This window comes from Dermacentor albipictus, chromosome 2, assembly GCF_038994185.2.
Source record: "Dermacentor albipictus isolate Rhodes 1998 colony chromosome 2, USDA_Dalb.pri_finalv2, whole genome shotgun sequence".
Classification (NCBI taxonomy): Eukaryota; Metazoa; Arthropoda; class Arachnida; order Ixodida; family Ixodidae; genus Dermacentor; species Dermacentor albipictus.
Window position 1 is genome coordinate 43,387,203 of NC_091822.1, and position 23,676 is coordinate 43,410,878.

The 23,676-nt window shown below is 44.0% G+C and overlaps 1 protein-coding gene across 1 annotated transcript in view; it reads left to right on the forward strand.

The window, feature by feature from the left end:
- Nucleotides 1-23,676, forward strand: part of LOC135912789 (monocarboxylate transporter 3-like) — a 210,638-nt gene that overhangs the window by 159,742 nt on the left and 27,220 nt on the right. Inside the window, exon 6 of the transcript XR_011512005.1 lies at nucleotides 14,056-14,262. The gene's annotated coding sequence lies outside the window, so the exon portion shown is untranslated. The remainder of the gene's footprint in view (nucleotides 1-14,055; nucleotides 14,263-23,676) is intronic.

The following is a 23,676-nucleotide window of genomic DNA, read 5'->3' on the forward strand; positions in this document are numbered from 1 at the left end:
CGCACTGAACTACAGAAAACGCTGTCGCGCACCCCAAGACAATTCTTAACTAACCTTTTTAAATTAGTAAACGTACACATTATTTGCTTCTAATCAAGAGAAGTCAATAATATTATAGTGTAAACCTTTTATTCACTACAATAAAAGAACTATGCAGCGTGTGCCACGAAACCTGGCACTAAGCAACCCTGTGCGTCGCACTAGTCGCATTGTTGAAATCGCAATCATGTGAAATGAGCCCTCTAAAAATCGCATTGCGACGCGTGCAACAGCACCGATTTTCGTCGTTGCAGTCGCAGCATGTGAAACAGCCTTGAGGCAATGACAATGCTAACTTTTTTGGAGGTCATGAAGAGTGGTGCACAACGATGTCACAACAAACTCGTCTCGCTGAGCGTTATGTGTACTACTCAGACAAACATCAACACCGCACGCAAGACGTTTACCATCACACTCACCACTCGTATTTTACTATATGTTGCAAAAATTAACCTTCGTCGTCAACATCACCGCTAATTATCGTGAATCGAAGCAAACACCAAAGAAAACTTCGCTTACGTTGATTCCCACAGTGCGTAAGATCTCCATAATTTTTTTCATCTCTCCTGTGCATCCGAAAAGTCGGAGCACATTGGTGTGGAAGCAAGCACCTAAGAAGACCTACCAAGGAAGATTTAGTGGGCCCAGCACTTGTCGTGAAGGGAGTCAAGATATCGAAGGTGTATCCACCGAGAATCCTCACCTGTGTCACACGCAAAGGCGAGCAGCCACTACCCCTACCGCAGCTGCAAGAAACTGTCATACAGGTAACCCACCTAGTGAGATGGGCTGCAAACCGAACACAAGGTCTGAAGGAACAAGACGCGGTGGGAATCGTTCATGCGTTATTCATCGGCAGGATCACCTGCATCACAACTTGCCTCGGCCTCAAGAACGCTGAGGTGGAAAATCTGATCAGAAAGTTTCCAAGATCGCCATTGCAATTTCAGAAATAGTGCCATCAGAAAAACTTCGAGTGGGTATTCATGACATCTGGAAGGAGCTAGCTAGAGCAAAGTCAACTACGAAAACTGAAGCTGACCGAGACGGGAAGGGACACCCTCAGAAGACTTGGGCACATGGAACAACTAGAAACATGGGACGACAAGAGAATGCTTCCATCGCCACTGAAAAATATCACAGTGGCACCAATACAGAACAAGCATCACGTACATCAAAGAACAGCGGCTTCAAGCCTCACAAGGGATGTGGACACAGCCGAAGAAGTAACCATAACCTTGACCATCACGACCTGCGAAGGCAGCGCCATTCTCCTCGCCGACTGCAGACATGATAGCTGCGGATTCGTATTCGAATACGTGGTGGATATCACGTGTGTAGCTTTTGTGTAAGCGGTACTTTACGTATTTTTTGACGCATTTTAATTTGAAGCATTCATTTAGTTCAATAATGTCCTTGCGCTTGGCGGAGGGGCTAGGAAAATGAGAATACATGCTGCACTTCCGGACATGTGCGTACAGGCATGACGTACGTCGCTTATTGTGGTGGTGTGTAGCGTCGGTAACAGCTTCGCTGTGCATCCGCTTTCACAGAAGAGGCGGATTTTTTTTTTCCGTTGTACGGCTTGGTTAATGTAAGCTGGGACATACGGTAGATAGGAAAAGGCGTTCCATTAGGTACTCATGGCAGTGAAGAGGCCTGTCACAATTGTGTGGTGTTATTATATCCGAGGAGCACAACAGCGTTATTTGTGGAGAGACACGAGCACAAGAGACCACGCAAAAGTATATGCAAAGGCATTGCAGCCAGAGACGAAGATGGAAACAAGTTTGGCCCAGAGCCCAGATGGCTCTCTTCATCTTCCGTTCCAGCAATCTCGTAGTGTCTGTTGCATCGCAACAGTAGCTCAAATGAGGGTGCCTTTTTGATTCGATCACATATTATGCGCACAAAGTTGCGCTAGTGAGTGGTTGATAACGTAAGAACTTATTCATTGGGCTGCAACCGCTTAAGGGGCATCGACCTAAGACCCAATAAAAGGCCCACTAAAGTTTCCACTTGGCAGAAAATGTGCCTACAAGTATCGCAAAACTTTTTTTAAATGTTGTCGCAGATCTTGCGTAATAGTGCCTATCTTGTCTTCTTGTGGTGTACATTCCGTAACGTAAGCAAACGGCAATTAGGCTCGACATGTATTCATCTACCTTGCCACTGGTGTCTTCACAGTAACCAGCCAAAAACGTGCAGTTAGGACTCTTGGGTATGTAAGCCACTTGCATCACAAAATATAAAGCAATTTACTTCGTGCAATCTAGAAATTCTTGCTATTCACACCAATGTCCACATGATAAAAAGCAAGACTGCCCGAGAGAGAGAGAGAGAGAGAGAGAGAGATAAAGAGGAAAGGCAACGAGGTTCACCGCATGTCAGTCATAGGTAAGAACTGGATACTTCCTTCTTATTAAGTACAAATTTTACATTTCCCGACAAACATAAATATTAATGTAAAAATGAACACGTAAGACAAGTAATAGCAAGTAACAAGTAAGTAAGTCATAGGTATGGTGATATATTGATACATGCATATTGCGTGTTTCTTGTGGCCGATGGACGCGGACGCCCCGACGAAGACGACGAACGCCCTCTGGCTCTCGAGCTGTCGGCTGAACTGGTCAGCGCTGTAGTTACCCCCTTGTAAATATACTTTTTACATAGCGTCCAGTCTTAATCCTTCGTTCGCATAACAATATGATATTCTGCTAACAGCCAGCAGAACTTCGTGAAAGAAATTTTGCCTAGAGTTCTTCCTCACTGGCTAGCTATAGTCAAGTTACTAATGCAGGCACAATTGGGTAAGCGAAATTTTGCCGTTACTTTGTATATCCACCCTATTTCATTCTCTGGTTCATGTCACCTGTTTTGGCAACAGCCTTCAGTTTAAAGCAAACAATAGCACAAGCACCAGCATTATGTCCCTGATAAGTGCTGTATTTTCTGTCCTCGTGTTCCTTCTGCCTAAATTCATGAGTAAATGATGTGCATTATATTGGCTTGGGCCTGCAAAGTATGTCCATTAAATGTATTCCGGTGTGCTTTCATCTAGCTGTACGCTTACTGCTACGTATCATTCGTGGGTGTAGGATGTTGGACGCTATAATTGGCTATCTCACTGATCTTTATTTCGCACAGGCCACGGTTCCACTCATTAAGTGAACCATCTTCAACTGTGATGCCAGACCACGGAAAGAGGTGCCTCGCCTCTTGTCATTCTTTAACATGTTCATCGCCACAGTGCATTGCCCATGGGAAGTCGGCTGCTGTCACAATATAAAACGTGCCTATTGGCTCTCATGAGAATATTCTGAACACAAGTTTTCACAATTATGCCAGCATTAGTTATGTGATCGAAGCCAGCCAATGAGGATGAACTGTTGGCAAAATTTTCAAGTGACTCTGCAGAGTGACTCGGCAGAGTGTCTGCTCCTTATATTACGTTAGCCACACTGTTTTAGTCAGTGCGCTGCATTTCTCTTTTTTGACACAAGTTCACTACCCAGCCAGGCAGGATATTGTCAAACCAACAATTTTAGGCTCATACACATGGGGACTTCTTTATTTTATCATATTCTGGAAATGACACCCATGTCTAGCTCATGTTAGCAATATCAGCTTAACTTATGCACGGAGCTGAGTTGCTGCATGTGAGAAAAAGAAATCATTGCGTAACTAAAAGGAATTGGGCAGGTACGAAAAGTTATTTATCTTTGTCTTGTAAAAGCTGAGCTGTTCATTTGATGCACATAGTAACACGTAAACACAAATGTATGTGTACCTTGCATTTACGTGTGTGTGTTTGTGTGTGTGTGCGCGTGTGTGTCTGTCTGTCTGTCTGTGTGTCTGTGTGTGTGTGCATGCGTGCGCGCGCGTGTGTGTGTGTGTGTGTGTGTGTGTGTGTGTGTGTGTGTGTGTGTGTGTGTGTGTGTGTGTGTGTGTGTGTGTGTGTGTGTGTACCAGCACTTTGAGTGCTGGTATATACCAGCACTCAAATACTGAATGCAGCTGCACTTCTATGCATACTAGTGAGACGAATTCCATTGTTCATCGTTCTGTCACGTGTTCTTCAGTCCCACAAGGTGACTGTATTAGGTGTCATGAGTTCTAGCCTCATATTCACTTGGGCCTTTCGATGAAGTCAAACCTGCCTCTTCAGTCAGTTTAGTGGAAAGCCACCACTGAACCAATAGCTCAAAGACCAATTCCTGCGAGCTTTTCGAGAATCAGATAGTGTGCGGAAACTATGTGTGATACATCACTTCATCTACACCAATAATCCCACAGCTGAACCTGCTACATGTAGTTAAGTCATTGATATAGGCAGAGGAACATGTTGCACGTATGCGACCGTTGCTCATCCCTTGAAATGTGAATGACCCAAACCTTCGTGAGGATATCGGTCCCAACCGTCTGGTAGCAAAAGGGGCAAACACTTGTGCTATCACAAATGAAAAGAAGTAGAATAAGGCCCCCTTTTCAGCTGGTTTGTCATGATTACCTTGCCTACAAGTTCCTTGTTTATATTGGATAGACTTTCTATTTTATGAATTCACGTCTTTCACAGTATTTGCTGCACTAATGAAGGCACAGCACAGATACCAGTACTGAAGAAGGTATATACAAGTAGAGCAATGAACTTATGGGTAAGTTCAAAAATATACAGATAAAACTACGTCGAACAATTTTGCCATTACAAGATATACTGCCGGCAATGAATGCACATTCAGAACATGAAATAAGTGTCATGTGTGAAAGATTGAGAGGTGTGATGCCAAAAACCTGTTTGGAATTTGGGTATTGACAAAAAGAACAATTCCAGTCTGTACTTCTGTGTCGGAGGGTAGGATATCAAAGGAGAGGTGCAAAAGAGATTTCGTATGTAGTAGTCCATTATGAATGTGCTACTCAAGCCGTGCAAACATAGCTATCTGTGTGCAAAGCTAACTAACCCCATCAGCATTTTCAAACCACGAGAGATTACTGAACTCGCTGCTAAGTCACTTGATAATCTCGATTTCCTTTCAAATAAAATACAGGTACTGGCGAGCTGTTTATGTTATGCCGTGCACTTACCGCTTTCCTAAAATATGGCTTCGCATCAGCTAGCTAGGTTTTTTACTGCATAAATACATAAACAACATGTAGCCCATGCCCAACTAACTCAGATAACCCAAGTGGAGCTTGCAATAGTTCACGTATCATGTGCATCCTGTGTGAGCTTAAATTTTATTTGTAGAGCAATCAAAATAGAACACACACGTATGATGCTGTAAGTATCAAATAGTCTCGATTCGATCATCTTTGTTTGCTGCCATGCGTGAGAGAGGGAGCATTTCGGGCACTTTGGTAATGTTTTGCACATTGTTGAAATCGTAAATTAGGTATGTCCAAGTAGTAAGGTGGCAACAGATTAGCCACCCAGGATGGCAAGAAACAATGAAATTGTTTGATTTCACCTAAAGTAGGTTCTCCTATCAGCAATATAGATTATTTGCTTTTAAACAAATATTCTCCATGGAAACATATCGAATATATGTCTACATAAGGCCACTGCTATACGTACATATTGTTTTATGCCAGTCTTAATGAGGTGTACACTCACTGCTGAACCTTCAGTTCCTTGCTGCATAACGTTAACCATTCATGTACAACCTTTTTGCACACAGTGAGAATTTCATTCATCGCTGAGCGCATCATTTAGGTTATATTGTGTTTGGAAAGTTTACAAGCACCAAGTATTCAATTTCTAATATGCATGTTTGATGCCTCATCTTTGGTGGCTTTATATATATAAAAGAAGAAAAAGGCATTTCATGGACCCATGTGTTTGGGCACACACTTAAAATTGGCAGAGTGAAAAAAAAAGCATGAGCAAGCAAATGCCTCACACGCGTGCTCAGTGGTAAAGAGGTGCGTCTTGGTTACCTACGCGACTGTATTCCGCAACAGATGTGCGTGTGTTCCGTATCCTTGCGAGCTGTCACTAGCACCACAGAAACTGTGCCGTCGCGCCGAACACGGGGATTTCGTACGAATCGCTTCCGGCGACACCATCACTTTCCCGTGACGTAGCACGCAGCACGTTCGAGAGGTTTTGCTAAACCAGCCAAGGCTGCACGCAATGAAAGTAATCGTTCGAGAATACGTCGCATGTTGCAAAATGATACGATTGCAGTACATATGCAAAAGCTAGCGCACATAAGGTGACTGTGTGATGTGCATGAACGATGACGGTACCAATGCAGCACATGCGGCTTCAGAAGAGAATGTGGCAGCCTAGAGTCGCATTGTCACCGTGACGCAGAAACAATTAATCACATCTACAAAAATGTGCGAGTGTCGGCTGCTGCAGCGCCTACTCTACGTAATGGAGTCGATGTCTGTTGTCAAAGTTAGTTGCCAACCTAGAACATCTTTGCTCCGCCGAGCGGTTGCCAGCTGTCAACAGGCCGCGTCGCCCAATAGGAGTGCGCGTGCACCGAATTTTGCGACGCAATCCGCCTTTGGGGTGTCCGCACGCGGGCGGACCTGGGCGGAACGGACGGGCGGATTGACCATGTTTGGGCCCTAAGCGGCGTGGGCGGTTTGGCGCATTGTCATGTAGCCGACAGCTCGCCGGAGTTTCTAACTGCTTATTCAGTCGACTTATTAGGAGCGCCGCGCGCAGCGTCTAGGCTAATTAACGCGAAATTAACAATTATACATATGTCACAGAAACAACGGTGTTATCACTCACCTTATCAAGAATGTTACATATTCTGGTTTCATTTTATCGCTTCATCAATATCCCCTGTAATTCTCCAGCTACTGGCCATTCGAAATATTTAAAACGAAGCTTTCTTTGCCTATTTGTTTGATTTACCCGCTGCTGCTTCTGCAGATGCCGCTGCTGGCTGCTGCCTTACTGAAGAACGCTTCCCGAATGCGTGGCTCATGCTGAATGTGATGCCGTTGTCGCTTCATCTCTGACGGCTACTGTCTTGCATGATTGGCCGGCGAAGGTCCAAGCGCAAAGAAACACTGGATATAATGGCGATCCGCTGCTGCAGGTGATGCACGTGAAGGTGTATGTGAGCTGCAGCAACAACACACTTTCGTTGTCACATCATCATCGCCATCACGCCCCCAACTTTGAGCCGCTATTGCGTCGGGATTAGTTCATCGTCATCATTCCTTTTTAGACGTGCCATTGTCATCATCGCATCGTCATCTCAGAGTCGCCGTCATGGCATCATGGACGCTCCATCGTTGTCATTTTTCAGTAGTGATTTCATTGCCATAATCCCATTGTCGTCCGACGGCTGCCGACACACCGCCCTGGTCCTACACTCGTCGTCACGCCTTTATGATCACACTAGCATCGTCACCCCACTGTCCTCATGCCGTAATCATCATTCCAGCTCCGTGATTTCCTTGGTCACCCCATAGTCGCCATGCCATCACCGTCAAAGCTGTCCATCATTCAAGTATTGGCATTACTTGCCGTGACGCTGCCGTTGTCGCATCCCCGTGGTCATGTAATCGTTGTCGCACTGTTGTTGTCGTACCATCGTCGTCGTCCCAGCGTTGTTTTGTCACCGTAGTCCCACCATCGCCGTCGTGTTATTTTCACCGCTCCAACGTCGTTATCCCACAATCGCCACATCGTCGTCGTCACTCCACTGTCGCCGTGCCATCATCGTCACTACAGCGTGGTCATCCGCTGGTCGACGTGTAGCAGTCTTGATACCGTTGTGGTCCTTCCATTGTGGTCATTTAATGGTATTGATTCAACTGTCATAATGTCATTGTAGTCGTGCCATCGTCATTTATTCGTCACCGTCGCGTTGCGAAGATTACTTCATGTCATCGTAACCACCTCATTCTAGATTGCCCACATCACGACTCACCAAGATGCCGACTTAAATCAGCGCTAATTAAATTAGACCGCAGACCTTTCAGTTTAAGGAAACTTTTCGGCCCTTGGCCAACAACGGCCTTGCAGAAGAGCGCTTTAAAAACACTAAAGACTCTTCTTGAAGACAGCCGCATTGTTGGACGTTATTAGCGCTTTCAGGGTTCCCTTCATTTCAATGTCACTGTATATATGCGTCTGTATGTGAATTATGTTATGTTGACTGTTCTGTTGCGACTGTACGTGATAATGCATTTACACGATGTATGTACCACCCGCTGACTAGACAATGTGTTATTGGGCGACAGTATCGTTTGCACTTTTGAGACTTTTATCTACATAAATTTGGAGACATTTGCCTTGTATATTGTACGTACCATAGCCGCTTCATCGTCATGCCTTTATTGTCATGCGCATATGTGGATGTTCGAGCACAAGTTGAGCTGGGAAGTTCCAACTGGGTGAAAGAGAGAGAGAGGGGGAGGAAACTTATTTACAGGAAGTCAGACATGTCGGCGTACGATTCATCGATATACACCTGCATAGCGTCCGCGTACTCTGCATGAATGTGCAACAGGGTAAGGTGCTTGAGGCCAGTTTATGAAAGCGATGAGAGAGAGCAAAGAGAGGAAAGGCAGGGAGGCCAACCAGACGAGCATCCGGTTTGCTACCCTACAATGGGGGAAGGGAAAGGGGTACAGAAAGAGGATAGCGGGATAGAGGGAACACTGTGTGTGCACGTAGGAAAGCGCCTTGAAATCAGTCAAGTCCAAGCATGTGCCCCGCCGATACATTAAGCTGCTGTCATTCTGCTGTCTGGAGCTAATCTTAGTGCTTCCGGATAGCCGGCGCTGCACGTTGATGTCACCTGTGAAGACTAAGGAGCCAGTGGTCGTCGACAGTACGTTGCAGTACGTGGCAGCATATCGTTGAAGTAAAACCCCGCTGTTTTTCCTTCAGTGCGAATAGAATGCTGTGGGTGAGCCATGATGCTTACTGAAGACTTGCAAGTACTAAATTGAGAGCATCCAGCACTTGCATTGCACCCATGGAAGTATTTTATGAGTCGAGGCGGGAAAAAACCTTGACAGTAGAATATTCTAATGAAGTGATGAAGTCCATGAAAAGCTGCAACCTGGCTTGGGGCCTGGGCTCGACGACAAAGCATGGTGTCTGTAACGGGTCGACACGCGAAGGTATACTCGAAGAGGCTCGCAGAGCCTACAACTATTAGACCAGCACGAGTTTCCGCTATTGTTCCGTTGGTTGACGTGCATCGTTGTAGGCCCAAACGAAATGCGTAATGCTTGAGCTTGAATGCTCTCCAACGCGCCCACACCACGAAGTCCAAGCCGTGCTGGTGGTCACTGACATGCTCTACCGTATATGCCCTATGAAAAGTGCTTGATACAATTGGACTAATGATGAGTCCGAGAGAGCCGATCTATTTCCTGCAGTAACAGGAAGAAGTGGAATTTGTCCAACTTGTCGTATGGTCCATACTTGCAAATGGTCGCTAAACAAGAACTGGTTTCTTCACAAACAACAATGATCGCCGTGGGAATCGGTTAAACCGATTTTCACAGCGCGTTGTATCTCCAGTTATTTTTTTCTGTTATTATTAAGCTTACGTTTTTTGGCAACATCTCCCGGGTAATAAAATGGTTGGAGAGTATATATTGCATTTCGAGTGCAATGCTACGCGTACTCAAAGAAAGTATTTATGAAATGTAAGACCAGCTCAATAGATTGTGTATTGTATCCCTTACAGACAGATTATTGCTTCAGAAAAGTGATCATAATATACGGTATCCGAGTATTCTAATTGCAAAAAGTACAGTTTAGTTTAAAATTGCCGGCTCTCCAGTAATCTAGAGTAGTTGTAGGCATGAAATGGAAAGCGGCAAAGCAGATTGGTTGGAGATGCTACTAGCCATAATCTTAAAATGGGTTTAATGTATGTTCACAGTGACACTCCACACCACACCGCACCACGCAATACTGTGCGCTGGGCCGTATGGACGCTGCCAAGCTAGTAGGAAACCGGCTGAAGGCGGCACGACAGGCAGCGAAAGAAGGCCGGGAGACAGAACGTACTGCCCTAAAAGAAAGAGGAGGCGCCACCCAGCGTGGTGCCATCTTTCGAGGCTATGCAAATCCTGGGCCGCAGAACTCACGGGCCGCTGGTGTTCCACACAAGAAACCCTATCTCAACTCCAAAAGATAACAATTAAGTGTATGATGCCCTGTATCTGACTTTTGAACGTCACCTATTGGAAATGACGAATAAAACTTCAGCGTACTAGAAGTTGCAAGTTGAGTGATATTGTGAACAAACACTATTAATAAGCCTGAAAACATTCTTTTGGTAGCTTGTTTGAGCAAGCACTAGCGTATATCCTCTGCAAAGGTTGGGGGCCTTTCTTGAATTTTGACTAGTTGCCCGGATGATCTCGTTTTTTTCTCGCAATTGGCCCGGGTGCTCTCGTTTGAGTGCCCGGATAACGACTGTGACTTTTCGCTCAAGGTCACTTGAACGTCACCGAGAACGGGAGATAAAAGCCTCCAGTATAACTGGTATACACAGTGTCTCAGCTAACTTTAGGCAGAGATTAAAAATACGCCGATGCACACTAAGACGACGCAACTAAACGCATGTTGCTCATTTTTGAATTTAGTGTTTCACGCTATTTTTGTACTTTGATTAATTCAATAATTAGTCAAGCTTAAGTAACGAGCTTATGAAGCAACGAAGCACGGAAAAAAAATCCAGTTAGGAAGTTACAGAGTGGGTTGCGAAACGTCCTAAAGAGTAGTTTATCTCTTTCTATCTATTAAGTATTAGTGTTTTTCAGCTTACTGCGGATGCCCGCGAAATACAAAAAAAGCACCACGTGACATGCCCGCACGCGCGTCGTGATTACACTGCTCCCAGGCGTGCCGCCCACAAACGAACGTCACATTTATCCGGGTGTGCTGCTGCTGCGTCTGTTTATCGCTATCGTGAACCACTGTGAAGGGAGCCCATCGCTGGCGTAAATCGCACAGCGAACGCCTTCGTCGCTGCCCTGTCGTCATTTAAGCGGCTGCACGCCCTGCTAGACGCTATGTTCGTTTGTACGCGGAGAGTTTGGAAGCGCTGCAATCACGGCGAGTATGCGGATATATCAAGTGGTATTTTTTTTTATTTACCAACATCTGCATCTGCAAAACACTAATACTTAATAGACATGAAGTTAGAAACTGCCTAATCGGACAATTTGCAAAGCGCTATACAACTTTCTCATTTGAATTTTTCACCCGCGGTGGTTGCTCAGTCGCTATGGTGTTAGGCAGCTGAGGACGAGGTTGCGGGATCGAATCCCGGCAATGGCGCCCGCATTTCGATGGAGGCGAAAACACCCGTGTACTTAGATTTAGGGGCACGTTAAAGAACCCCAAGTGGTCGAAATTTCCGGAGGCCTCCACTACTGCGTGCATCATAATCAGAAAGTGGTTTTGGCACGTAAAACCCCATAAGTTTTTTTATTTGAATTTTTCTTGCCCTAACTTCGTGTCTTCGGAACTTTGTTAATTATTCTTCGCTAATTATCTAATTAAACAAAATACAAAAGAAAGCGCGATACACTACACACAAGAGTGAGCAACGGGCTCTGGATAGCATCGTCTGAGAGTGCATCGGCATATTTTTAAACTCTGGCTTAAGTTAGCTGACACACCCTGTAAATTACGGTACCACTTCATCATCATCATCATCATCATCATCATCATCATAGCCTGGTTACGCCCACTGCAGGGCAAAGGCCTCTCCTATACTTCTCCAACAACCCCGGTCATGTACTAATTGTGGCCATGCCGTCCCTGCAAACTTCTTAATCTCATCCGCCCACCAAACTTCTGCCGCCCCCTGCTACGCTTCCCTTCCCTTGGAATCCAGTCCGTAACCCTTAATGCACCATCGGTTATCTTCCCTCCTCATTACATGTCCGGCCCATGTCCATTTCTTTTTCTTGATTTCAACTAAGATGTTATAAACTCGCGTTTCTTGCCTCACTCAACCTGCCCTTTATTATACCTTAACGATACAACCATCATTCTTCTTTCCATAGCTCGAAGCGTCGTCGTCTATTTAAGTAGAACGTAAGCCTCCAGGTTTCTTTTCGTAAGCCTTTTCGTAAACCTCCAGGTTTCTGCCCCGTAGGTGAGTACTGGTAAGACACAGCTATTATACACTTTTCTCTTGAGGGATAATGGCAACCTGCTGTTCATGATCTGAGAATGCCTGCCAAACGCACCGCAGCCCAATCTTTTTCTCCTGATTATTTCCGTCTCATGATCTGGATCCGCCGTCACTACCTGCACTAAGTAGATGCATTCCCTTACCACCTCCAGTGCCTCGCTACCTATTGTACATTGCTGTTCTCTTCCGAGACTGTGAAACATTAGTTTAGTTTTCTGCAGATTAATTTTTAGACCAACTCTTCTGCTTTGCCTCTCCAGGTCGGTCAGCATGCATTGCAATTGGTCCCCTGAGTTACTAAGCAAGGCAATATCATCAGCGAATCGCAAGTTACTAAGGTATTCTCCATTAACTTTTATCCCCCATTCTTCCCAATCCAGGTCTCTGAATACCTGTTGTAAACATGCTGTGAATAGCATTGGAGACATCGTATCTCCCTGCCTGACGCGTTTCTTTATTGAGATTTTGTTGCTTTCTTTATGGAGGACTATGGTGGCTTTGGAACCGCTATAGATATCTTTCAGTATTTTTACATACGGCTCGTCTACGGCCTGATTCCGTAATGCCTCCATGACTGCTGAGGTTTCGACAGAATCAAACGCTTTCTCGTAATCAATCAAAGCTATATATAAGGGTTGGTTATATTCCACACATTTCTCTATCACCTGATTGATAGTGTGAATATGGTCTATTGTTGAGTAGCCTTTACGGAATCCTGCCTGGTCCTATGCTTGACAGAAGTTTAGGTGTTCCAACGGACAGTAAGCTGACCGGTCTATAATTTTTCAAGTCTTTCGCGTCCCCTTTCTTATGGATTAGGATTATGTTAGCGTTCTTCCAAGATTCCGGTACGCTCGAGGTCATGAGGCATTGCGTAAACAGGGTGGCCAGCTTCTCTAGAACAATCTGTCCACCATCCTTCAACAAAGCTGCTGTTACCTGATCTTCCTCAGCTTCATTCCCCCTTTGCGTTGCTCCCTAGGCTTTCTTCACTTCTTCCGGCGTTACCCGTGGGATTCCGAATTCCTCTAGACTATTCTCTCTTCCATTATCATCGCGGGTGCCACTGATACTGTATAAATCTCTATAGAACTCCTCAGCCACTTGAACTTTCTCATCCCTATTAGTGATGGTATTGCCGGCTTTGTGTCTTAACGCATACATTTGATTCTTGACAATTCCCAGTTTCTCCTTCACTGATTTTAGGCTTCCTCCGTTCCTGAGAGCATTTTCAATTCTATTGACATTATACTTCCTTGTGTCAGCTGTCTGACGCTTGTTCAATTTTGAGCATGTAACAGATCTCAAGCGTGAGAAGTAGCAATCAGTTCATTTTCACTGCTCATGCTAGGATGCGACGGGCATATCTTTACGTATATCGTCTTGTAGCCTCACCTAGCAATACAAGTATTCATTGAATCCTGTCACGATGATAATAAAATGGCTAGGACACCTGTACAAAGCGCCCAACAATGTGTCTTACTACATTAATAGTATGAAACAGGTGCCATAAATAAATGCGGCAAAACTCGTAACTGCACGGTTCCCGCGTGGCATTGCATGGCAGTACGAGTGCCCAGATCCTATCTTCCTCACACACTTGCGCAATCTGCACACCACGACAATGCGAAGCCAAAGGTCGGTTTCTCGTGACATTTACAACACCGACATAATCTTCATCAGTGGTACAGTGCCTGTATAATCATGAATTGCACTTATTTAGCCCCGTCTCTCACGACCAGCACTTGTGTCCTGGATATCCTGGAAGTATAACCATCTCTGCTTCTTATCCTCCGATTATTTTATTGCTTCCACAAAATGCGGCGTCGTTACCATGTCGCCCACTAACGTCGCCCCCTAACGCCAGGTGACATCCGCTGGTGAACACGCCGCCGTGCTAGCTGTGGCTGGGTCAACGACCGTCGTGGCATCAGCTGGTCGCCTAACGCATCGCGCCACCTGCAGCATGTGTTCGTAGCATCGGTGGCGAGACATCTGTGTGGGAGGGCTGGCTAACTCCTCGTCGGTGATTCCCAAAGGGTCATGCCAGACCGAGTGCAAGTTTTAGCGACACGTGAGTACAACTTTATTTCCTTGTCTTGGTGCTAAAATCGTACACGCGATTGGAAGCAACACTGATTATATCAGTATATAGGTTAAGCAAAGTATACAGAGAGTAAACAATTCTTCAACCGTTCATATGCAGCGGTAGTATGAGTGGTGGTACGAGCCGGTCCCTTATTTTTGCGGCGTCTCCAGCGGTGCGGCAGGCGGCTGCCGTACTCTCCTCCAGCGACCGCAGCCCTATCGCACAACCACCAGGGTCAGTGGCTGGTTGGCACCAGGGCAGTCGAGAGCGCTCCGGTGTCCAAGAAAACGCGGAAGGTAGAAAAAGAATAATTTCCGTTTTGAGAGTTCTCGAGCGACAGCGTTCACTGCGGCTTCTGTTACTTAGCCAAGTTTTGAGTGATATTAGGCTTTGCTAATCTTATTTGTTGAGCTCTCACTGATTCTAACGCCAGCTTCATCCTAGGCTGATGTCGATAAACTCCCCCGGTAGGGGTTTTTCTCTATGGGCGGCCTCTATTCCAATGGATGAACTACCTCTAGATTTGTTCATCCGCAGTGGCGTGAGCAGCATCTCGGTGGCTCTGGTTCCTTCAAATGGATGCTTTATACGTCTGACCAACCCCCAGGCAATCCAGAAATCTCTGCATGCTGCTACCTCTTCATACCAAACCGTCACGGAAGTGAAGCAGTGAGGCCGCAGAAGTATCATGTGTCAATCGCCAGACCAGTCCTGTGTTGCGGATTTGCTTAAGTGCTCATCATTCACGTCATTACCGGTGAGTGCCTACATCCCTGCTCACCTCGCCTGCACTAAGGGAATAGTCAGAGGTGTCGATGCTCTTCTTTGTCCCGCGGAAACACTAGAGAGATTGTCTGGTACTGGAGTAATTGCTGTTTACCGATGCAATCGAGGGGTAGACAATAAGCGGGTCCCAACAGAATTCGTGATCGCAACTTTTGCTGGAACTTCCTGCCCATCAGAATTAAAGGTGTGGCCCCTTGTGTTTAGAGTTGAACCCGTGGCGTCGCGTCCTATTCAATGCCGTAATTGCTGGCGATACGGCCATAGTATGGCAGAGTGTAAATCAAGACAACGTTGTAGCGCATATGGGGAAGAACACGCTCAAAGTGATTGTAGTGCCCAAGTAGGGCGATGCTGTCTCTCTGATGGAAATCATACAGCCAATTGTTTAAACTATTTTGTTAGGGCTCAAGAATTACAGGTGATTGAAATAACTGATCGACGACGCTGCTCTAAGAAGGAGGCCATAAACATTGTGAAAGAAAGGGCATCTGGCTACACGGGGATAATAGGCAGACAAAATCTTACCACGGACCGATCACTTACTGCAACTATAGAGGCCGCTGTGAAAAGGCAGTTACAAAAGCTATGGAAAGGTTGGCCATGAGCCTTGGTGTATGTATCTCACAAGCCGTTTCTAGTCATTTATCTCATTTGATGCAAACTACCTGCCCAGGTCCTGTAACAGCGCAAACAGTTGATCCTGAACACTAAACTAACCATAAAAGATCAAATGCCAATCTTTGCAATAATGATATTTAACTTTCAACTCCCTCTTCCGCGTGTCCTACAATATGTAATGTGATTATTACAGATTTGGTGATGACAGAGGTGGAACAAAATGCTCGAGCATATAAAAGAACGATGTCTTCTATTAATGAAGACTCCTCCTCCGGTCCTCACTCAAAAGCTAAGAAAATCATTCCAATGTTGGGCTAAAGGAAAACATTCTACAGAAGGAAGTTTCGACTGCGGCACTTTCTAAAAAATAGGATCACTAAAAGGGCTTCAGTGGAACTGCCGCTCTTTATATTATGCTTTAGTAGATTTAACTTGTCTAACTTCTCAACTTAATCCTGATTTAATTTGGTTTTAAGAAACATGGCTAAATTCTGAGAAATCTGTTCAAATGAAATTCTACAGATCATTTCGATTAGACCATCCTACAAGAGGTGGCGGATTAATTACATTTGTCTCATCTAAAATTTGCCATAAGGCTAAAATTTTATTTCAACTTTCTACTCCAGAGTGTGAAATCCTAGCGATTGAGCTGGTAATCCCGGGATGTTTTGCTTTTACCGTAGTTAATGCACATTTTCCATCTGGTGTACAGGCTACTAGCATACTGGATAGTGTTATTAACTCTTGTGGATGTGACATTGTAATAACAGGCGATTTTCATTCTCACCATATCTCGTGGGGTTTAAGAACAGATTTGTGCGACACCCGATTGTGGAACTAGTCATTGGACAATCGACTAACGTGTGTAAACTCCGGATCTATTACGTTTGTGAGAGGCCGATCTTACTCTTCACTAGATCTTACATTCTGTCTCTCCGTAACTTTTTGGTCGACTATTGATTGTTCGACAAGCAGTGATCACCTTCCAATAGTATTTGACGTTGCACGTCCTGTATCGGTTATGAGTGACCAGGTTGGAACTTTCATAAATTACAACATTTTTAAAAAATGCTTTCGAAATATTCTTTCATCTCTGTCTAATATGCCTACAGAAAAAAAAAACACGATCATCTGTTCGGCTTTGGAAAGTTCTCAAAAAAAGGCTCAATTTGAGATTAGATTGAATAAAATAACTTCTTACAGTCCTTGGTGGAATGAAGAATGCACTCGAGACTACAGAAGGAGAAAAGCTGCTTGGAAAAAATTATTGCATAACCAGAGTCCCAAAAATTGGAGTGACTATAAATTTTTTCGAGCTGTCTTTACACTTACAGTTTCTAAAGCCAAAGATGAATTCGACTGTAAGCATTTTGATTTCTTGTCTAACAATAAAAATAAGCGTGCATTGTTCCGTTTTCTCCGCGGTAGAAAAGTTTTTCCGCGTCAAAATAATATAGACTCTATAATCTTAAGTAGTGATGAAATGAAACAATCACTGGAAGAAATCGCGAAGGGATTAGAAATTAGACTTTCTTCTGTCTTGCCAACTTGTTCTCGCTTACGAAGGACATCAGATGATTTTACAGATATCTCCATGTTACAATTGGCAGAAATCGTGCAGCGACTTCCAGATTCAGCTCCCTGCAGGGATGGGGTAACATCTACTATGATCAGAATTTTATTTAAGGAAGCTTCTGATGACCTTTCAGCTATTGTAAATTACTCAATTCTGTTCTCATGGATTTCGTTTGCGTGAAAAATTGCTAAAGTCATCCCTGTTCTTAAAAACCATGGGGAAGGATATGCAATAGATAACATTACGCCAATTGCGCTAACTTCAAATTTGGTTAAATTAATTGAAAGAATTCTATATGTCCGTATGATTAAATTTATACAGAACAAAGACTTGCTTAGCTCCTGCCAAATTGGATTCCGACCATCACGTTCAATTTGGCATACTCACGAGGACTTAGAATGTAGAATAAAATTAGCACGGCGACAGAGGCAAATAGGTGCTCTTGTGACATTAGACATTTCCAAATCCTATGACACTGTACAACACTTAATTTTATTAGATATATTGCGAAATCTACAGATTCCAAATTATCTTTCAAACTGGATTGGTGAATTTTTAAATGGAAGAACGCTTTACTGCTGTCTAAGAGGCGTTTCCTCTAGTATATATAATCAATCACGAGGTGTTCCTCAAGGAGCTGTCACTTCACCATTACTATTTAATATTCTCATGTGTTCCATTCCTCTTCCTCAAGATGTACAAACATACGTATACGCGGATGAGATTGCTTTCTTCGCATCAGACAGTGATATTCACTCTCTATATTATCGACTACAGAACTACCTCAACGCCATAGTAACCTGGTTAAACAAAATTCGCCTTTCACTTAACGTTAGAAAATGCTCGATATTGAATTTCCCTCTTATGAATCCCGTTACCATATCGATATCCTATCGCCTCGAGAGTATACCTCAAGTGGAGTCGGTGAAATATTTAGGTGTAGTATACGATGGTTCCCTCAGCTGGCTCGGCCATATTGACCATATAGTTAAAAAAGGGGTGCGAGCACTTGGTATGCTACGTAAGCTGTGCAACAGTCGGTCCGGAATGCGGAGAGATCCACTTTTAATGATATACAAAATGTATGTGCGGCCCATTTTAGAAGTTGGATGTATTTCATTTTCTGGTGCTCCAGCTTATAAATTACGTCCCCTTGTTCTACTTGAGCAGGAAGCCCTACGACTGTGTTGCGGATTACCGAAATGTGTTGCCAATAACATACTACACCAAGAAGTCAGGTTGCCCTCAATATTGTGTAGATTTCGTTTACTGATGGTGCAAACTGTCTTAAAATTGAATGAATCCCCTATTACAAGATTGGAATACACATACATTTCCCAGCCTGCACTATTTTTCGGAGTACACTGGCATCGTTTTTATACACCACAGGTGGTCTTCGTACAAACATTGATCAATCCCTTAAATGTACGTATCTGGGAGGCACCGACTATTTGTGATGTGCGAAAGAACCTACAAATTATATTTGATGGCATCTACCCAAATAATGCAAAACTTCTCTCTTATAATATAATAAACGGCTTATTACAGGACCATTTATTGAGTTTATCCATAAGCACGGTCATTGCGACAGACGCCTCACAGAAAAATCACAGTTCCAGAAAAATCTGGAACTGGCGTTTTCTCTCCCGCTCTAGATTGGTCATTTGCAATTAGGCTTCCGGACTTCTTTTCCGTATTTTTGGCTGAATTTCTAGCTGTAGTTCTAGCCTTACGCAGACTAAATTCGTCAATATCGGCGGTAGTAATAATAACAGATTCCTTATCTTTATGTTCCTCGCTCACAGCAAATGGTGCCACTAACCTTTTGCGTACATTTCATCTTCTAGTGCCTGCCCACATAAACTTAATCAGATTGCTTTGGGTTTCTGGACATAAAGTATTAGTTATGAACGAAATGGCTGACAGTCTCGCGAGAACGGCCCTCAGTGGCCCTGTATTACCATTACTTCCTACAATAGCTTACCTAACGATTACTAGGTTCAGGAGATAAACAATTATTCAAGGCTTTTTGAACCCAGCTGTAGCTAATTTTTCAGAATATCGACACCTCCTATTCCCTTGGCCCGAAAATTCATTTCACACCAGAAAAACTGAAGTCATCTTTACCCGATTACGTTTTCGAATACCAAAATTAAACTTCTATCGTCACAGGGCTGGTCTGGTGCCCTCCCCTCTGTGCCCAGTTGTGGAGACGATGAAACAATAGATCATTTTTTCATATTCTGCCACCGTTTTACTTCTTTAAGAAAAAATATTCTAGAATCGAGATTTACACAGCTTGGCTTAAGCTTTTCAATTGTAAATATCCTTTCTCTAGGAGCCTCCTCTCTTGGAAAGTGCCACAGGGATATTTGCAAAACCATGGAGGAATTTATAATTGCTACAAAGAGATTGTCTTGAATTCTTAAACATTTTATTTTTGTTCATTTCCTGCAGTTAGCTTTACCAATTTTAGTATTTATTAACGATTGCTTAATTTCACCCAAACCTTGGCCGATCCCCCACAGTGGGTGGGCGCCATCGCATAAGGAATACCATACCATACCTTAAAAGTTGCAACACGTCCAAAAGTCAGCGCCCAAATAGCGGAATTAACATCCCTCGCTCGCACAGTCGATGCGAGATCGCATGCGGTATCCTAAGCAAAGCCACAAACACAGTGCTCGGAAGGAAACGCAAGGACGCTAACAAGACTTTGCTCAAAATGTTTCACCTTATTACTATTGCAAGTTCGTCAACCTGCTCCTGAAACGACCATCGTTGAACAAGATAACGTCCGTCCGTGTACAGGAGACACCTAACTTGCTATCACAAATCATTTCTGCAGCAAATTTATGCAAAAAGCCTCTGTGCTTTCCTGAGATCACGATGACAGGTCAATTGTGGTACGCTTAACATAAAGGCGGCATTGCTAAACGAACAAATATTTCCCTTCTCTGCACGCACAATGTTTAATTAGGCAATTGTACAATTTTATGAGTTTCAATAGCTTAATTGCCTTTTGGCGTCTGCTCTACGCGGATAATAAACATACTAATGTAAATTGCCTGGTCACGCTGCAATTTACGTGTTGTAGCGCAGACATCTGTTAGGGCTATATCTAGGCACACAGAGTGCGCGGCAGCCCTGTATGTTACCGACCACTTGTGACAGAGATTATAAATGACTGCCTTTACGGGTGCTTCCCTTCACAGAACAGAACACAAGTATTTTTTCTTTCTTTTGCTCCGGATGTACGTCTACATTTCCGCTTCATGTTCATCACACTTTTTGACAAAATATATGAGGCCTGTATCGGACATTTTGCTGCCTAAAGTACGATTGTACGCAACTACCTTTTCTTTTTCAATGAAAGGGGAATAACGACAAATGCGAAATCTATTTGAACTTAATTTTAAACTCTATATTCCCTGTTTTCGAAGTAATAGGCTGGTTATCGAAAAATAAAATGACTTTGTAATCTTCAGTTTTTCCAATTTGCCGCGCCGTAACCCTTGCCTGTAAGCCAATTTTAAACGCTCTCTCTATTTTTTCGTACGCGAGTTCTTTTGGCTCAGTCAGTTCTTGACGCTTGCCAAGTTCAGTTTCTGTTATTTCTCCCTTTTTTTAAATGTGATATCTTTATCGACAATACAATTTAGTAGGCCTGGACGGACGCTGCTAAAGAGCACGACGTCGCGGAGGGCTTATGCGCAAACATCAAGTCGGTGTCACCACCGGCCTCTCGTTCTTGCGGGTTCTTGTTCGTTCTCTTGCTTATGAAACCTATTCTGCCGGTAAGAGTAAATTATCTGGTACTGTAGGAGTGTAGTGTACTAATGGAATTCAACTTGTTAATTTTAGTACCCTGCTAAGTTCACATTTTCTAATGTTTAACATCTAGCATCCACTAAATTATGGCATTCGCGCTGCACCTTCGAGAAATGTTCTCTAAGGTTGACCACTCTTTCTCAAGTACCCCCTTCACGTTTTTACAACACCTTCGATCAACTATATTTCGTTGATTTTCCTCGCATAAAGCATCCACTTATTTTTCTAATCATACGCTTCCTTTTTCCTGCAAAAGTGCTTACTGCTGTTTGGCACGTTGCTTACAGCATATACAATAGCGTGTTCTGGTAATTTAAACAAGGAAATTCATCTCGACTACAATCTAAAAAATGCTGCACTAAATGACAGGAAATATCTTGGCAGCTTAATTTCCAGGAATGCCACAGCCAAAATGAAGGCAGCCCATCCTTTTCTAAGGCGTACACAACGACGTACTGCACAAGGCAGCGATTCGAACCACGTTAATATTCCGAACAATATTTTTTTTTCTTTGGTGGGGGGGTCAGGGAGGTCTTTTGGTATTCGTGGCTCTCTCCTCGTGCCGAAACGTCTTGTCGGAATGACGCCGATTTCTTGTCAAAAATTATAAAAGCATGTCTTTTGATGTGACGGCTGGTTTTTACAGTGTAAGTGGAACTGTGATTTTGACGTGAAGCACTCTGTGCCTCATTTCAGGCACATTGTAGTAAGTAGGCGGGTTTCTGTCTCACCACGTACCGCTTTGGTAAAAACAAATGCACGGCAAACACTGTCATTGAATTCTTGACTTCCAGCAAAGCATTCCGATGCTCTAACACTCCAACACAATCGCGCACTGGCTTACCTCGTGCAAAAAAAGCAACTACCCCTCTGAGACGTTTGGTTAATGCGTCATGTGCGAGCTTCTTGGCTTCTTCCCTAAAGGCAGCTAGCACCCGCCGTGGTTGCTCAGTGGCTTTGGTGTTAGGCTGCTGAGCACGAGGTCGCGGGATCGAATCCCGGCCACGGCGGCCGCATTTCGATGGGGGCGAAATGCAAAAACAACCGTGTACTTAGATTTACGTGCATGTTAAAGAACCCCAGGTGGTCAAAATTTCCGGAGTGCCTCACTACGGCGTGCCTCATAATCAGAAAGTGGTTTTGGCACGGAAAACCCCATATAATATTAACGGCATCTAGCGCATTGGGGCGCTGTGTTAGACCTGACAGGCTTCGAAATCGGCCCACATTCCTTAGTCCCACGCAAGAGCTCGGATGCATCGTGTTGCCTTTATCATCGGCCAAGATCCAGCAGGCTCAAACATTTCTTCGTCGGAGTACAAATGCTGTCGTCATTTTAACACGTGCCGCGCCAAATGCCCATATCAAGACAACTGATAGTAAAGCCAAGGAAAGCACAGAGGAAGATGTTTTGTAATTTTTAACGTAAATGTAGGAATGATAAGTTAAAGCGAAATGAAAATGGACGAAAAGGCAACATGCCACCGGTGCGAGCAGAACCCACAACCTTCGCATCACGCGTACGATGAATTACTAATGGTGCTGCAGGGGTGGTTGTAACAACTTCCGAATGCGTGGGTATTTATGCGTGTGTAACCCCGGTAGCGCTAGCCACTGCCGCTCAGGCTACCGCGGAGGATGTGGAACACGCTTTTGACCAATATCGCCACGTAGCACGTGAACTTTACGACCAGGTAGTTGACCAGTAAACCCTCGTATGCTACCTTAATGTATCGAACCTGTCGGATTCGAGACCTTCGCTCAGAAATGAACCCGCCGTAGCACAATCGGTAGTGCATCGCACGCGCATCGCAAAAGTTGTGGGTTCAGCTCCCACCGGTGGTATGTTTTTCGTCCATTTTCATTTATCATTATTCTATCATTTCTCCATTTTAAATGAAACTGCAAATAAATTTCCCTGTGCTTTCCTTAGCTTCATAATTTGCTGGCTTGGTAGAGTAGTGATTATCCTTTAAGTGTTGGAAAAATTCAAAAATGCGCTCAGAAAATCCCCCGTACTTTTAGTGCTGACCTGTATCGCACATTTTTTGCCGATTGGGAGTGTATATATGGCACGGAGGATTCACAATTGTGTCTGAAAACACACAAGTGTTAAACGAGAAGGCAGTGAAGTTTACGCCCTTCTAACTACGCCCACTGCCACACCATCTCGAAATTATCGTCGTAGTCGGTGACATCAGAGTCACCGGATGTCTCTGTAGCACAGAAAATACGGCAATCATTGCAAATGCTTGCATGCAGAAGTAAATAATCTTCGCAGCTTGATGACTCAATCAAATGAAAGACACTTTTGCACGACCGCGTGACTGGCAACCACCACTCTTTTAATCTCTTCCGGACGAGCATAGACGAACAATCGAGTTAGAATATTAACTCCGGAGGAAAAGCTGGGCGACCAAGTGGCAACCGCAAAGGCATCTTGCTTTGCCATATTTTTGGAAGGTTTTTTGATACATCAAAAATGTCCCACTAGCAATCGAATCTGTATTATATAAGTACATATATATATATATATATATATATATATATATATATATATATATATATATATATATATATATATTCAA